This window comes from Hypanus sabinus, chromosome 6 (genome assembly GCF_030144855.1).
Source record: "Hypanus sabinus isolate sHypSab1 chromosome 6, sHypSab1.hap1, whole genome shotgun sequence".
In the NCBI taxonomy this organism is placed as follows: Eukaryota; Metazoa; Chordata; class Chondrichthyes; order Myliobatiformes; family Dasyatidae; genus Hypanus; species Hypanus sabinus.
In genome coordinates, this window is record NC_082711.1 from 15,319,126 (window position 1) to 15,337,137 (window position 18,012).

General features: G+C 42.2%; 1 long non-coding RNA gene across 1 annotated transcript in view; it reads right to left on the minus strand.

The window, feature by feature from the left end:
• Positions 1–2,708: 2,708 nt before the first annotated feature.
• Positions 2,709–18,012, minus strand: part of LOC132394965 (uncharacterized) — a 33,086-nt gene continuing 17,782 nt past the window's right edge. The window contains exon 3 of the long non-coding RNA XR_009512463.1: positions 2,709–4,541. This is a non-coding gene — a long non-coding RNA (uncharacterized LOC132394965). The remainder of the gene's footprint in view (positions 4,542–18,012) is intronic.

Consider the following 18,012-nt stretch of genomic DNA (forward strand, 5'->3'; position numbering starts at 1 on the left):
TTGTTGAATGGATTTCTTATGTAATCATTTAGAGGCTAAAGTCATAAACAAAAGTTAATCTGTCAATGCTGGAAATCTAAGAAACACATACAAAATGCTGGAGGCTAAAGTGTTTTGTCATTGGGTGTATTTAAGGCAGAGATGATTAAATTCTTGATTGGTAAAGGGTTACAGAGAGAAGGTGGGAGTATGGGGTTGATGAATCAGCCTTGGTTAAATGACAGAGCAGACTTGAGGGGCAAAATGACCTAATTCTGTTCCTATATCTGAGGGTCTGAATATCCCAACATTTAATAACTTGGTTCAATATCTATCTCACCAAGGGCCCATTACTTCTCACACAAAGGGGTCCCGGTCCTATAACCTTGTCATAGTATTTGGAAACTTGGGTGCATCAATGACCCGGAGAGCTTTGTTGGTGGGAGACAGTGCTTTGTGCTTTAGCTCTTGGTAAGGTCACCCATGCCAAACAGTTTAAAGGTTAGAGGCCAGACTAATGTGATCCACTGGACCTCCAGGTTCAGGGGTTCAGCTCAGGGCTATCAACCTGGACCGATAAAAAAAATGTTACGGAAACAACAATGAAGATTCCTTCTATGTGGCCAAGAGATGCAGGACCTTCATTGCTGCCCTAAACACAGTGGCATTACTGTCATTTAATTAATTAAAGGGGTCCTGGCAAGCTAGATTTTACCTGGAGCTGTGCGTGTGTGTGTGGGTTAGGGTTCCTTTAACAACTAGGGCCCAAACTCCCTTTAATAAGTTAGATGCCATTTCTACACACTCCTTTCAATGCACTTGGGTTCAGTGGAAAAATTATTAAACTTCTGTGAAACATCCAAATGTGCATTGATTAGACTAACAGACCACAAATCTGTCAGTCTTGCACAATCAAAGTGCCAAGCATTCCAGATTTTAGTGTTTAAACTTCTTTAATCAAAGGGAACTAAATTCTACAGGACCTCTATTATTCATTAACCAGTCCCTGCCTGAACTTTTTTCAGAGTTATCTCTAAATAAAAAAAATAAACATCTACCTTCACCTGAACCAAAGAGCATTGATCTACAGAGAGATGGCGTAATGTAAGTCCATTGCTCCCTGAAAGTAACAACGTAAGTAGATAGAGCAACTATCTACAAAAAACTAAGAACTCAGCCAGACAGGCATCATCTATGGGAATTTAATAAATAGTCAATGTTTCAGGCCAAGTCCCTTCTTCAGGACTGAAAATTAAGGGAGAAGACATCAGAATAAAATGGTGGGGGGAGGGTAAGAAGGACAAGCTAGAAGGTGATGGGTGAAGCCAGGTGGGTTGGAAAGATAAAGTGCAGGAGAGGAAAGAATCTGATAGGAGAGGAGAGTAGATCACAGGAGGAAGGGATCCAGGAGAAGATGATAAGCAGGTGAGAAGAGAAAAGAGGCCAGCGTGCGGAATAGAAAAAGAGGGGAGGGGAAAGGAATCGATATTTCTGCCATCAGGTTGGAGGTACATAGATGAAATATAAGGTGTTGCTTGTCCACTCTAAGGGTGGTCTCATCATGGCAAAAGAGGAGGCTATGGACTGACTTGTCAGAATGGGAACGGGAATGGGAATAGGAATTAAAATGTTTGGCCACTGGGAAGTTTTGCTTTGGGTCCCCCAGTTTACAACGTGTCTCGTCTATGTAGAGGAGGCAGCAATGGGAGCACCAAACACAACAGACAACTCCAGCAGATTCACAGGTGAAGTTTTACCTTCCCTGGAAGAAATGTTTGGGGCCCTGAATAGAAGCGAGGGAGGAAGTGAATAGGCAGGTGTATCACTTTGGCTGCTTGCCAAGAGGGAGATTAGTGTGGGGGGGCGGGGTGAATGGACAAGGGAGTGGACAAGTAGATAGAGTGGTAAAAGGCATAGAGCATACTTGCCTTCATCAATTGGGGTGTTGAGTAGAAGAGCTGGAAATCGTTTTGCACCTTTGGTGAGGCTGCATTTGTAATACTGTCTGCAGTTCTGGTTGCCACATTATAATAAGGGTGTGTAGACTTTAAAGAAGTTGCAGAAGAGATTCACCAGCATGTTATCTGGTTTGGTGAATATTAGCTGGAAGGAGAGATTGGACAAACTTGGATTGATATTTCTGGAGCATTGGAGTCTGAGGGCTGACCTGATAGAAGTATATAAAATATTGTGAGGCAGAGATAAAGTAGGTAGTCAGAGACTTTTCCTCAGGGTGGAAATGTCAAAAGCCCTTCCAGCTATTGAGCACATCTACATGAAATACTATCATAAGAAAACAGCACCCGATTTCAGAGATACTCAGGCCATGCTCTTTTCTAGCTGCTGCCATCAGGTAGAAGGTACAAGAACCTCAGGATTCACACCACCAGGTTTTAAGAACAGTTACTACCCCACAACCAAGAGGCTCTTGAACGAAAGGGGTTAACTACATTCAATTGCCCATCCATTGAGATGTTCCCACAACCAATTATCTCATTTTAAGGACTCTTTATCTTTTTGTCTCATGCTCTTGTTATCTATTACTATCTACTTATATTTGCATTTGCACAGATTGTTGTTGTAACCCCCTGGGTCACCTCAGGCTCGCTCAGCTCATTCTCGTCTAGGGGGAGCATCCTTCGGCCCCACCTAACTGGGTAATCAGCTGGTGTGGATGCTGTGTGATGTCCCCGCCTCGCCCAAAAACAGACAGTACACCATATGTGATTAAATGAGTACAATTTATAAAGGTTACTATAACTAAGTGATTAATAATGATACAGTATATATGAAGGAAAAAAAATAAAGAAAAGGCGCCAAACTTATCAAAGTCCAAACCACTTTGTGCACAACCGTTGGAGCTCAATTACTGAAGTCTTCTGGCCACCATTCGATCCCCTCCGAACTCCTCGACTCGCAGCTCAGGACCCTCCGAGTGGTCAACCAAGCACATCTAGCTTCATCTCCTCTCCTCGGAGTACCTCCTGGCCTCGAACTCCCGCTTGGGGTCCGTTCCTCGCCCAGCTTACAGCATCGCGTCCTCTCTCTCTCACCCCCTTGCGCCGATCTGCCCAAAAGCCCGCCAACAATAGCTTACAGACTCAGAAGAAAGAACAACATTAATCCCAATTGGTTTACAAAGGAATACAATTCTCGTTATCAGTAAATTTTAACCCAAACAAGCTTCCAGCATTCTCTCGCAACAAAGAAGCAGTCCTACTTTTAACAAAACAAAGAAGCCATTTTGATTACATACACAGTAACAAAGAAAAAGAAGAAACCCCCTTTACATTGTCTTCTGCACTCTGGTTGATCTTTCATTGATCTGTTATAGTTACTATTCTGTAGATTTGCTGAGTATGCCCCCAGGAAAATGCAGTTCAGGGTTGTGTTTGGTGACCTACATGGGTCTTCATGGGTTTAAGATGCATTTCAACAGACACATAAACAGGCAGGGAAGGACATGGACAACCTGTAGGCAGATGGAGTTAGTTATATGGGCATCATGATTGTTGTGAACATGGTGTATCCAAAGGACCTGTTCTTGTGCTGTACTGGTCTGTGTTCTAATGCTATATTGATTTCTTCAATGCTCTGTAAAGTTGTAACAAGATTTTCCTATTTTTAGACTCCAGTCCCTTTGCAGTAAAAGTTAGCATTCCGACCACAAGACATAGAAACAGAATTAGACCATTGAATCTGTTCCACTATTCTATTATGTCTGATTTAATATCACTCTCAGCTGCTTTCTCTTGCCTTCTCTCTGTAACCTTTGATGCTCTAACTAATTAAGAACCTACTAATCTCCACTCTAAATATACCCAGTGACTTGATCTCCAGAGCTGTCTATGGCAATGAATTCTACAGATACACCATTCTCTGGCAAAATAAATTTCTTTTCATCTCTCAAAAGGGTCATCCTTCTATTCTGAGGCTCTGCCCTCTGATCCTAGACTCTCCAACTATAGGAAACATCCTCTCCATGTCCACTTTATCTAGGCCTTTCAATATTCGATCAGTTTTAATGAGATTCTGCCCCCCCCCCACTCTTCTGAACGTCAATGAGTACAGGCCCAGAACCATCAAATGTTCGCCATATGTTAACCCTTTCATTCCCAGGATCAATCTTGTGAACATCCTCAAGACCATCTCCAGAGAGGCATACTGTAACTCCCAACAGCAAATTCTCCAATTGCAGAATACCACTAGTCACCAGCAGTCAATCAGAAAAGGCCCCTTTATCCTTAGTCTTTGCCTCCTGTCAGTCAACCAATCTTTCATCCAAGCTCGTATCATTCCTGTCGTACCATTGGGATCTTCTCTTGTTTAGTTAAGACAAGTTTATCTTCCTTACTTATTTGGAACAAGAAGGGAGGAATAAGCAATGGAAAAATTACACAGTTTAAAAGTATAAAATGGAGTGTTGCAGTGCAAATTACCTACCAGAAGATGGCGCACCCTTCCAGCTGATACGAAAGCTAAACACAATAGACTCTATGGATGCTGAAAATCTTGAGCAACACACACAAAATGCTGGAGGAACTCAGAAGGCCAGGCAGCATCTATGGAAGGAAATAAGCAGTTGATGTTTCAGGCTAAGACCCTTCATCAGACTGGAAAGTGAAAGGGAAGAAACCAGAATACAAAGATGAGGGGAGGGGAAGGAGTACGAACTGGCAGGTGATCGGTGAGACCAAGTGAGGGGTTAGTTGGTTGGGGAGAAAGTATGATGTAAAAGGCTGGGAGGGAATAGGTGGAAGAGGTAAAGGTATGAATAAAAAGAAGTTTAATAGGAAAGGACAGTGTACCATTGTCGAAAGGGAAGGAGGAGGAGAACTAGGAGGAGGTGAAGGGCAGGTGAGGAGAAGAAAAGGTAATCAGAATGAGGAATGGAAGAAGAGGGGGTAGAAAATACCAGAAGTAGAGAAATCAATGTTTATGCCATCAGTTGGAGGCTAACCAGCCGGAACACAAGGTGTTACTCCTCATTATGACTGTAGAAGAGACCGTGGACGGACATTTCATAATGGGAATGAGAAGTTGAATTGAAATGGGAGACCATCAGGGGTTACTGCCTTTTGCAGTGGACAGAGTGAAGGTGCTCGACAAAACGGTCCCTCAATCTGTGTCAGGTCTCACTGATGTAGAGAAGGTCTCACTGATGTAGAGAAGGTCTCACTAATGTAGAGAAGGTCTCACTGATGTAGAGAAGGTCTCACTGATGTAGAGAAGGCTGCACCAAGAGAACTGGGTACAATAGACTCATGACAGGCTCATAGGTGAAGTGTTGCCTCATATGGAAGGACCCTGAATGGTGGTGACAGAGGAGGTGTAAGGGCAGGTGTAGTGCTTGTCAAGCTTTCAGGAGAGTTCAATGGTCAGGGATGAGTGGACAAGGGAGTTGCATAGAGGATGATCCCTATGGAAAGCAAAGGGGGGGGGGGTGATGCGTGAAGGAAAGATGTGCTTAGTGCGGGAATTAACTAACACTTCTCCCTGTTCCTCACATACTGCTGCAGAACTAAATTTTATCACAGAGTGAAAGTGGAAAGTCCTAAAAGTTCACATAATTCTTTCAGTGCTGATGAAAGGCCACTGCTTTTCTCCCTCCACAGACATCGCCTAACCAGCTGAGGACTTTAAGTATTTAATACTTAAAAGACACAAGAAATAGAAGAACACAGAGATAAGAAACTAGAAACCAAGCCTCTCCGTTCAATGTGATCATGGCTGATCAATTTTGCCCTCAACTCTTCTTCTATGTCAACTCCTCTCAACATTCAGCTCTTTGAAATTTCAAACATTTACCTATCTCCACCATAAATATCTCAAATGATTTTGCAGGTTGCCTCTCAAAGTCCAACTCTACATTCCTGTTGTGAGAGGTGGAAATGGTAGGGCCGACCAACAGGGTTCTGGTGAAGCTGTATCAGCCATTCCTCTGTACAGTGGATACAATGGATTACAGAAACATTGATGAACTCCAACCACACCATTGACTTTGAATGATGGAGACAGGAGGTCAGCGATGGCCTGTGCTCCACTGGGAGCTAAGGGCCCAAGAAAAAGAAGACGTTGCAGGCTGTCCCAGCACATCCTTAGGTTGCGTTGGTTGTTAACACAATTGACTCAGTTGCGCAATTACAGATTGGTTGGTATGACGTGGGCATCGGTGGGTCATGTCTGAAAGAAGGCCAAAGTTGGGAGCTTAACATCAAATGATATACTTTGTATTGAAAGGACGGGCAGGAAGGCATAGGCAGTGTTGTTGCCCTGTTGGTAAGATATGAAATTACATCTTTAGAAAGAGGTGACATCCACCTACTGTTCTTTTGGCTCTCCTCCATTATGTCGTGTTTAAGCTTGGAGAAAATTAGAAGTCGGACATCTTTTGAATTTGAGCAAACTGGGCGACCTTTCGTTCAATATTTTCATATGATTTAAATTTTCTTTTTTTTAACTTTTTTCACTTTTTTAGGTAATCTTTTTTCTTCTTCTCCATGACTTTTCAGGTTTGACCAGAAGGATTTTCCCCCATCTTTTTTGTAGTTATATCCTCAAATGGAATGCCCAGTCTTCTTTTTTTTGGTTTTAGGTTAGTTTAGTGGGGAGGGGGGGGTTTCTTAATAATGGCAATTTTTGATCTTTTTTTTGAATTGTTAAGAGGAGTTGTGGCTCCTTTTATATATTAGCTCAATATTATATTATATATGATTTTGACAGTGTACACTCCTTTTTTGTTGTTTGTACTTCTACTGGAATATGTATTTGATATAACATCTCCTCTGATTTGTATTTGTCTTTATATATTTTTAAATCAATAAAAAAAGATTAAAGATAAAAAGAAAGAGTCAGAGAATAGGGTCAGAGAATGTTGAATCTTTGTGGGTGGAGTTAAGAAACTGTAAGTGTAAGAAAACCATTATGGGAATCATACATAGGCCTCCAAATATTAGCTAAGACGTAGGTTGAGATTGCAAAGGGAGTTGGAAAAGGCATGGAATAAGGATAATGTCACAATTGTAATGGAGTGTTGGATTGCAAGAGAGGGAATTTTTTGAACATCTACAAGATGGCTTTTTAAACCAGCTTGTGCTTGAGCCTACTCGGGGAAAGACTATCTTAGGTTGGGTGTTGTGCAATAACCCTGATCTTATTAGAGAGCTTAATGTAAAGGAACCATTAGGGGACAGTGATCATAATATGATTGAATTCATACTGCAGTTTGAGAGGGAGAAGCACAAGTCAGATGTATCAGTATCGCAATGGAATAAAGGGAATTACAGAGGCAAGAGAGAGGGGCTTGCCCAAGTGGATTGGAGAAGGATACTGATGGGGATGATGGCAGAGCAGAGATGGCTGAAGTTTTTGGGAATAGTTCACAAGGCGCAGGATAGATATGTCCCACAGAGGAAGAAGTTTTCAAATGTCAGGGATAGGAAACTGTGGCTGACAAACTGCACAGAATAACAACAAAACAACATACATATTTAAGTCACTCAGTTATTTTTTCTCTCTCCTGTCTTTGGCATTTACCCATTCTTTGTAAACTCTCTCTAGACTAATAGAACTTCCATCCAATTGATAGCTTTTGATTCTCATTAACATATCCAAATGACATTCACCTAAATGGTTTCTCAGCTTGTTTTTGAGTTGATTTATTAGACTAAAACCTCGCTCACAGTCCACACTAGATGCAAGAAAGGTTCCACCAATGTCCATCAACTATGCAAAGTCGCAAAGCTGTTCATTTTGAAGTACAAATGCCACCATTTGAGCAAAGTTTGAAATCAGTTTGGATTTAATTTTTTCTTGCATGGAAAATTTGAAATCATTAAACTGTCTAACCATTACAGTATTTTCAGCTAGAAAATCATGATATTTTAGACATAAGGCATTAACTTGTTCATCACCAAATCTGAAGTCACAATCTGCAATTGCAGAGAAATCAAAATCTGACCATTCTTGTACTTCATCTTCAGGAAACCTTTCTTCTAAATGAACACAGACTATTTATAAAAGTCAACAGCGAACTTGTATCTACTGTAACATTTTCTTCACATTGTTGGCTTCGTAAAACTAACTTTGTCTCTCCACGAAACATTGTCTCCCAGATACTGCTTTCTTATCTTGTTAATTTTGCCTTGCGCAAAATGAAGTGAATCAATCGGTGTCAGGCCACTTTTTTTGCAGAATCTTGCACAGTGCAGCCAGTTCATCAAAGACATCACTTAAAAGCTGGAAAGCTAATTCGTATGTGATGTTTATCAATTTCTTGTGACAGTATTTAGCCACAGGGTCATTTGATTGATCTTCTTCAAAGTATGTGATCAGTGCCTCATAATTTTTTATTATTGCCTGTAATGCAAAGTGTCCAGATAACCATCTGACTTCATTAAGTGGTCTGAAAGCAACAGCTTCATTTTCAGAGGCCTCTGCAATTACTTTAAATTTGTATCTTTTAACTGTAGATGGAGAAAACATTGTATAGATTAGTCTCATCAAAGGTTCAATGTTTTATAAACAGTACAATCTTTAGATCTGAATTTGAAGTACAGAATAAACATTTGTTGTCAGATATGCCTGTGGTTTCATCAACTGTTAACATGTGAAAACCAGCTGATGCTATTTCTTCAAACATGTCTTTCCGAACAATATAGTTGATAGCCTCCAGAAATTCAAAAGCATAATTTTTGCTTTGCCAGCTGTCTGGGATTTGAACGTACTTTTTCATATGTTCATTAATGTGTTGAACTGAATGTAAAGAGTTATTCATTTTAACAGGAAAGGTGAGGATTAGTGACATGCATTGTGGTATTTGAAAAACCGACTAACTAGTTAACAGAAACATTAGGCTGAAAAATTATTTTCAATAAGTATAATTATTAAATACTACATTAGTTTAGGTAACTAACCTTTTGTGCACACATTAATTTCCTTTGTGTGCTAGTTGAAAAACGTATGTGTGCACACACATGCACAACTTAGAGGGAACATAGCTGACAAGGGAAGTTGAGGACTGCATAAAAGCCAAGGAAAGGGCATATAGGTAGCAAAGGTGAGTGGGAAGTTGGATGATTGGGAAGCTTTTAAAATCCAACTAAGAAAGTTTTTTCAGTTATATAAGGAGTAAAAGGGAGGTGAGAGTTGATATTGAAGCACTGGAAAATGACGCTGGTGAGGTAGTAAGGGGGAATTAAGAAATGGCAGATGAACTTACTATCAGTGCTTTGCATCAGTCTTCACTGGGGAAGATACTAGCAATGTGCCAGAGATCTGACAGGGATTAGAAGTGAGTGCCGTTGCTACTACAAAGGAAAAAAATGCCAGGCAAACTGAAAGGTCTTAAGGTGGACAAATCATCTAGACCCAATGGATTACTTCCCGAGTCCAGAGAGAGGTTGCTGAAGAGATAACGGATGCATCGGTCATGATCTTTCAAGAATCACTTGATTCTGGCATGGTCCCAGAGGACTGGAAGATTGCAAATGTCACTCCACTCTTTAACAAGAGAAGAAGACAAAAGAAAGGAAATTATAGGCCAGTTAGCCTAACCTCAGTGGTTGGGAAAGTGTTGGAGTCTATTATTAAGGATGAGGTTTCGGGGTACTTGGAGACTAATGATAAAGTAAGTGAAAAGTCAGCATGGTTTCTATAAAGAGGAATCTTGCCTGATAAATCTGTTTAGAGTTCTTTGAGGAAGTAACAAGCAGGGTGGACGAAGGAGAGGTAGTGGATGCCATTTACTTGGACTTTCAAAAGGCATTTGATAAAGTGCCACACATGAGACTGCTTAACAAGATAAAACCCTCTAGCATTACATGAAAGATACTGGCACAGACAGAGGAATGGCTGACAGGTAGGAGGCAGTGAATGGGCCTTTTCTGGTTGGCTGTCAGTGACCAGTGGTATTCTTCAGGAGTCAGTATTGGTATCACTACTTTGCACATTGTTTGTCAATGATTTGGATAATGGAATTGATGGCTTTGTGGCAAAGTTTGCGGATGATATGAAGATAGGTGGAGGGGTTGGTAGTGCTGAGGAAGCAATGCAATTGCACTAGGACTTAGACAGATTGGAAGAATTGGCAAAAAAGTGGCAGATGGAATAGTGTTGGGAAACGTACAATAATGCATTTTGGTAAAAGGAACAATAGAGCAGATGATTATCTAAATGGGGGGAAGGTTCAAACATCAGTGGTACACAGGTTAAGTCTGTGGTAAAGAACGCAAATGTAATGTTGGCACTTGTTTCAAGGGGAATAGAAAATAAAAGCAAGGAGATAATGCTGAGCCTTTATAAGATGGAGTATTGTCAACAGTTTTGGACCCCACATTTCAGAAAGTATGTGTTGTTATTGGAGACAGTCCAGAGGAGGTTCACAAGGATGATTCTGGGAATGAGGGGTTAACATATGAGATATGTTTGGCACCTTTGGGCCAGTATTCACTGAATTTAGAAGTATGCAGGAAGAATGGGCTGCCGGCATCAGTGGCGGAGGCGGAAACGATAGGGTCTTTTAAGAGACTTCTGGATGGATACATGGAGCTTCAGAAAATAGAGGGCTATGGGTAAGCCTAGGTAGTTCTAAGGTAAGGACATGTTTGGCACAACTTTGTGGGCCAAAGGGCCTGTATTGTGCTGTAGGTTTTCTATGTATCTAATCTCATTGAATGTTGAAAGGACTAGATAGGGTAGATGTGGAGAGGATGTTTCCTATGGTGGGGATATCCAGAACTAGAGAGCGCAACCTCAAAATTGAAAGCCAAGCTTTTAGAACAGAGGTAAGGAGGATTTTCATTAGCCAGACAGTAATGAATCTTTGCCACAGACTGCAGTGGAGGCCAAGTCCGTGGGTATATTTAAGGCGGAAGTTGATAGTTTCCTGATTGGTCAGGGCATCAAGGGATATGACGATAAGGCAGGTGTATGGAGTTGAGTGGGATCTGGGATTAGCCATGATGGAATGGTGGAGCAGACTCAATGGGCTGAATGGCCTGGTTCTGCTTTTATGCCTTATGATCTTGTGGACTCATTTCACTGTATGTTTTTATGGATGTGTGATAAATAAACTAATCAGAATCTGATCTGGCCTCCATCACTCACAGGAGCAGAGGATTCCAGAGATTCACTACCCGCTGAGTGAATAAATTTCCATGCACCTCCGAGTTAAGTGACCATTGCTTTATTTTATAGCTGCAACCCCTTGTTCATGACTCTCCCTCCAGTATTTCCTTATTTTTTTGTGAACGTCTGCAAGAAAATGAATCTCAAGGCAGTTTATGATATCATGTATGTAATTGTACTTTGATTTTGACCTAAACATTGAATAATGGTGAACAGACGTAGAAATTAATTTTACCAAATTATAGCATTTTAAAGCTTAAAGAACTTAATTAAAATTTAAAAGGGCTGTTCTCCTCTCAGATAATACATAATGGGAATTTGCCTGACTTCACTACCTAAACGTGAGAACTGCAGTGTAAGGCATTACTGAGCCTACCACATGGTACAACTGACTTTGCTGAGGATGTTATCAGTAAAAATATTCCATTATTTGCTTTAAAAGCAAAAATATTAAAGTGCCCATTTGTGCATTTCTGTACAAGATTAAGAGTGAAATTCTTTCACTCTCTGGATAAACATGACTTGGAATTAATGTAGTGTGACTCACTTGACTGCTTCTCAGAATGAGCGTGCTGACTTTTGAGGAAAGATTGAGTAATATTGGCCTATTTTTACTGGAGTTTTACAGGAGGTGAGATCATGGGGAATTTCAAGATTGTGAGAATGAGCAGAACACCAAGGAGTATTGGCTGAGGATAAATCTCAGCCATTTGGTACTGAGTCAAGGAGGAAGTTCTTGAAATTAACTCCCCAAGAGGATTGTGGGTGCCCAGATTCTCAGATTCAAATTGTAACACTTACCCAACAGGCTGGTATATGTCTAGGGGAAAAGGAGATCCAGCAACTCACCAACCCCACCTCCCGTACACGCAGGTGCTGTGAGTATTGAGTTTATGCCTCGTGCCCGCCAACAGTATCAAATCCACAACAAATACCATTATGAAATACACTTTAAAGAGTTTACTAAAATTAAAAGAGTATTAGGCAATACAATGTATATATATATACAAAGAAAAAGACAAAAGGCGCCAACTTATCAAAGTATCAGTCTGTTTAGTGCACTCGTTGGAGCTCAACCATCGAACCAATCGACCCCTCGTCGCTTGCCTCCGACTTCCACGTCTTCCACCTCGGACTCCCCAGTGGTCGTCCGAGCGCACGTCCACCTTCCTCGGCGTCTTCCTCCCGACTCTCTTCACACCACCAGCCCGCGCAACCCCTCCCCCAAGTCCCCAGCCTCACAAAACACAATAACATTCCCCATTGATTAACAAATGAATACAATTACCATATAATTCTAAAGCGAAACAACGGCGAGAGAAACACTTATCAGACAGACAAAGAAGCATTCCTACTCGTAACAAACCAAAGAAGCCATTCTGAGTAACATACACAGGACATTGTACAAAATAAATAAGGATGTACCAATTAGTCCCATTTCCCTGATTTTCCTCTAATACCTCAAGGAGGTTTCTGGAAACAGAAGAGAATCAGGAGGATATAGGGAGTAGGCAGATTATTACATGGAGCAGCACACATAAAATGCTAGAGGAAATCAGCAGGTCAGGCAGCAAATATGGAAAAGAGTAAACAGTCGATTTTTCTGGCCCAGACCCTTCAGGATTGACTTATTACACCAAGCCCTGTTCACCTGCTACTTGTACCCAGAGGAGGATAAACTTAACAGGGAGCTTATCCTTCTCTGGGATAGAGCATAAACCAGTGAGGAGTGGAGTGCTACTCTTAACTTGCTGCCTTTCCCACAGACCTTTGGCAGCAACTGCACCAACATTTGGGTGTCCCTCGGCACCTGAACCATAGATTATACCAGTCCGTAGCATTGCTGAAAGAATAGGGCTTGGTCAGCACTGACCTGGCAGGCTGAAGGGACGGTTTCCATTTGTATCTCCCTGTGACTTTAAAAGTCAGAGACTTCTGTGTGCAGAATTGGCTTACACTGGTTAGAGATTAGAGTGGCCTCCCTACCTTTTGGCCTATTAGAAAACCAGTGTGGCTATGTTTACTTATTGGGAAAGACTGCATTATCTGACATTTGCTGTGGGTCATTGAGCTAAAGTGCAGCTTATTCTAGCAAATTCTGCATAAAAACCCTTTGGAATTATTTTTGAGAAGCTGTTTTTCTCTCTGGTGGATGGAACCACTCATTCTTCCTCTGACGCAGTCTCCTACTTGATAAGTTCTTTGAGTATCAATTCATACCAAATTGAAGTATCTGTATTTTTTGGCTCCACAGCCAATGTGCTGTGGGTATGAGCTTAAATTTCATTTACAGAACTCGAAAATGGAAGATCACTTTACTCTTTAAATTTAGCTAGAAGTTTAGCTAGAACAAAGATGCGGAGAATTTACTTTAGTCAGAGGGTGGTAAATCTGTGGAATTTGTTGCCACGAGTGGCTATGGAGGCCAAGTTATTGGATGTATTTAAGGCAGAGATAGATAGGTTCTTGATTAGCCAGGGTATCAAAGGATATGGGGAGAAGGCAGGGGAGTGGGGATAACTGGAAGAATTGGATCAGCCCATGATTGAATGGTAGAGCAGACTTGATGGGCCAAATGGCCCACTTCTGCTCTTATATCTTATGATCTTATGGTCTTAACAATGTTTTAGGAAATTTACCTCATTATTTTATACCTCCTACAGTCCAAAGATCTACAGGTTAGTAGGTTAATCGGTCATTGTGTTAAATTGGTGGGATGCTAGGCAGCACAGCTCGTTGGGCCAGAAGGGTCTGTTCTGAGCTGTATCTCCAAGTAAATAGATAATAAAATAACAAAGTTTCCAGTGAAATTTGTGTTCTCCCAATCATTATTCTTCAGGAGTAAACTCCCCAATGAATGTCAACAGTGATGCAACATTCAACAATCAGCTGAACTGAGATTCAGACAGTGTACTGTGAAGAATGAGATCAAGTATAAGGAGAGAGTACATGGTTAGTGGCAGGACACAGGGATGATTCCAGGAATGAAAGAGTTATGAGGAACGTTTGATGGTTCTGGGTCTGTACTCGCTGGAATTCAGAAGGATGAAAGGGGATCTCATTGAAACCTTTCGAATGTTGAAAGGCCTAGACAGAGTAGATGTGGAAAGGATGACTCCCATGGTGGGGGAAGTCTAGGACAAGAGGGCACAGCCTCAGGATAGAGGGGTGTCCATTTAAAGCAACAGAGATGCAGAGAAATTCTTTAGCCAGAGGGTGGCGAATTTGTTTCCATGGTCAGCTGTGTTTAAGGCGGAGATTGATAGGTTCTTGATTGGACACAGCATCAAAGGTTACAGGGAGAAGGCTGGAGCATGGGGCTGAGGAGGGGAAAAAAGGATGAGCCATGATTAAATGGCAGAATAGACTCAATGACTTAATTCTGCTCCTATGTCTTATGGTCACCCTGTCTATTTCTGTATCCACCTTCACGTGACATAGTTTTAAAGTGAAGCACTTGGTCACTCTGTGGATTGAATGCGAATGCTCCACTAAACTATGAATCCAAATAAACCAGAATCAAGTTTAATATCACTGACAAATGCTGTGAAATTTGTTGTTATGTGGCTGCTGTACATTGTATTACACAATAATAAAAACTATGGATTACAGTAAGTGTGTGTGTATGTGTGTGCACATATATATGTTAAATTAAATAAATAGTGGAAAAAGAGAAAAAAAAATTAGTGAGGTAGTGTTGATGGGTTCAATGTCCACTTTGAAATCTGATGGAGAGGAGAAGAAGATTGATATACTCATGTATTATTGAGTGTGTGCCTTCAGGCTCCTGTACCTCCTCTCTGATAGTAGCAATGAGAAGAGGTCATGTCCTGGGTAATGATGAAACATAGAAACATAGAAAACCTACAGTGTGGGGGTCAGTACACGCAGAACTCAAACTGCCATCGGGAGCCGCGGGCAGACATGCGGTAGCATGTTTGGAACTACCCACTCGGGGCGGACCTTCCGGGGACATTCTGACGTCACGCCCTCCCTGCGGGGCCCATGGAGGGGAGATTTAAGTGCGCGATCTTGAATCAGTAAAGGCATTCTGAGTTCAGCTCTCTCTGCCTCCTTGTGTTTCCTCAGTAGCGCGTTGTGCGCGACTACAACAGCACAATACAGGCCCTTTGGCCCACAAAGTTGTGCCGAACATGTCCCTACCTTAGAACTACCTAGGCTTCCCCATAGCCCTCTATTTTTTTAAACTCCATGTATCTATCTAAAAGTCTCTTAAAAGACCCTATCGTATCCACCTCCACCACAGTTGCTGGCAGCCCATTCCATGCACTCACCACTCTCTGAGTAAAAAACTTAGTCCTGACCTCTCCTCTGTACCTACTCTCCAGCACTTTAAACCTGTGTCCTCTTGTGACAGCCATTTCAGCCCTGGGAAAAAGCCTCTGACTATCCACACGATCAATGCCTCTCATCATCTTATACATGTCTATCAGGTGTTATGTACCCCTAGGTTTCATAGTTTCTGTGGACAATCACTTTAAAATGTTGGGAGAATGAGACTGGCTTTTGGACACTGTTTGAGCTGTTACAAAGAGAGAGAGAGAGGGAGGCATCCAACACCGTGAGAGAGAGAGAGAGAGAGAGAGAGAGAGACAGACAGAAACTGTTTGAAAGATTGGTGTTATGGTTTCTCTGAAAGTTGTTTAGCTTTCTGCAAGGACACTTGCTGGCTTGTTAAAGTTCCTGCAGAGAGAGGAGGACAGAGCAGGTTGATGGACAGCTGGTGTCCAACATGTGGAGATAAAAACCAGGTCTGCTGTCACCCACACACACACAGTTTCAGACACTGAACAAGCTTTGTTGCACCTACGAGAAGGTGGGGTTTTGGAGGATTGATTCGGGGATCGATCCATGGCTCACAGAGTGAAAAGGTGCGACCGGTGGGGAATTATTCGTGTGTCCATCCTTGCCTGGGTGATAATTCCACCACTGAAGAACGGTCGTACATATCATGTTCATAGTCAGTGACCACAACAGGACTTCGGAAGACAACGGGAAGATCAATGGCATCACCTCTCACCCCTCTCTCTCTCTACCTCGAACTGAACTAACTCTTTTCATCATCGTAAGACTGTAACCATTTACCCTTAGGTTTGAAAGAGCCTAGTTGTATTCCTATTTCCACACACACACACACACACACACACACACCATTGCTAATCTGTTTAATATATTTGCATTTATATTACTGTATTGCTTAGTTACTAATAACCACTATTAGTTTATAGCAATACCAGACTCCAGTGCATTCTCCATTTCTGCTGGTTCTTTAACCCAGTCACAGGGTATGCGACACAGGTCACCTCTCATCTTCCTTCGCTCCAAGGAGAAAAGACCGAGTTCAGTCAACCTATTCTCATAGGCCATGCTCCCCAATCCAGGCAACATCCTTGCAAATCTCCTCTGCACTGTTTCTATGGTTTCCACATCCTTCCTGCAGTGAGGCGACCAGAACTGAGCACAGTACTCCAAGTGGGGTCTGACCAGGGTCCTCTATTGCTGTGACATTACCTCTCGGCTCCAAAATTCAGTTCCACGATTGATGAAGGCCAATACACCATACCCCTTCTTAACTACGGAGTCAACCTGTGCAGCTGCTTTGAGAGTCCTGTGGACTCGGACCCCAAGATCCCTCTGATCCTCCGCACTGCCAAGAGTCTTACCATTAATATTATATTCTGCCATCATATTTGACCTACCAAAATGAACCACTTCACACTTATCAGGAGTGAACTCCACCTGCCACTTCTCAGCCCAGTTTTGCATCCTATCAATGTCCCACTATAACCTCTGACAGCCCTCCACACTATCCACAACACCTCCAACCTTTGTGTCATCAGCAAACTTACTAACCCATCCCTCCACTTCCTCATCCTGGATGCTGCCTTTTTGATGTCTTGGATGCTGGGGGAGGTGGGAGTGGGTGCTAGTACCCATGATAGAGCTGACTGAGTTTACAATGTTCTGCAGTTTATTTCGATCCTGTGCAGTGCCCCTCCCCTTCCCATATCAGATAGTGATACAGCCAGTTAGAATTCTCTCCACTTCCCTAATGAAACAAATCAACATAGAACACAGAACATTACAGCACAGTACAGAGTCTTTGGCCCACAATGTTGTGCTGAGCTTTTAACTGATTCTAAAAACAATCTAAACTTCCCTCCCACATAGTCCTCCACTTTCTTTCATCAATGTGACTGTTAAATGTCCCAAAGTGTAGACTGTTTTTCTGCTTCGGTAGTGTTCACCACAGGAAACCTTTCCTGTCATCATTGGCAGTTCTTGTGGCAGAGCCACAGAAACCCCACCCTTATCTCTCAGCCTCATTTAATTCCTGTACACCACACCAGTCTGCTGAACCTATTATGCACTGTCAGTGTTTCCTGCCAGCAGCTCTGTCCCATACACTGTAAGCTCCAGGGTCCTGAGGAGCTTTTGCAGATTGGATGCAATGAGGCTTTCCCCCCCTCCAAAGTGTTAACTCAGAATCGGAGGCATAATCTCATTTAAGAAGGAATTCCTTCTGTCAGAGGGTTGTGTACCTTTGGAATTCTCTACCCCCGCTCTGAATATTGAACCAAAGACAGATTAGGACTGCAGGGAAGTAGGGGGGTTTACGTGTTTTTGGCAGGAGATTGGAGATGATGCCAAAGGTCAGATCAGAGATTGAACGTGGGCTCTAGGGGCTATGTTCCAAACCTTTCCTGCTTATATAAGAGTGGCTGGTGGAGCTGCTGCCTCACAGCTTCAGGAACATGGGTTCAATTCTATCCTCAGTGTGGAACTTGTCTCTTTTCCGTGACTGCACAGGTCTTCTCTGGATGCCCTGGTCTCCTTTCACGTTCCAAAGGCGTGCGGGTTGGTAGGTTGGCACAGTAGCATGGC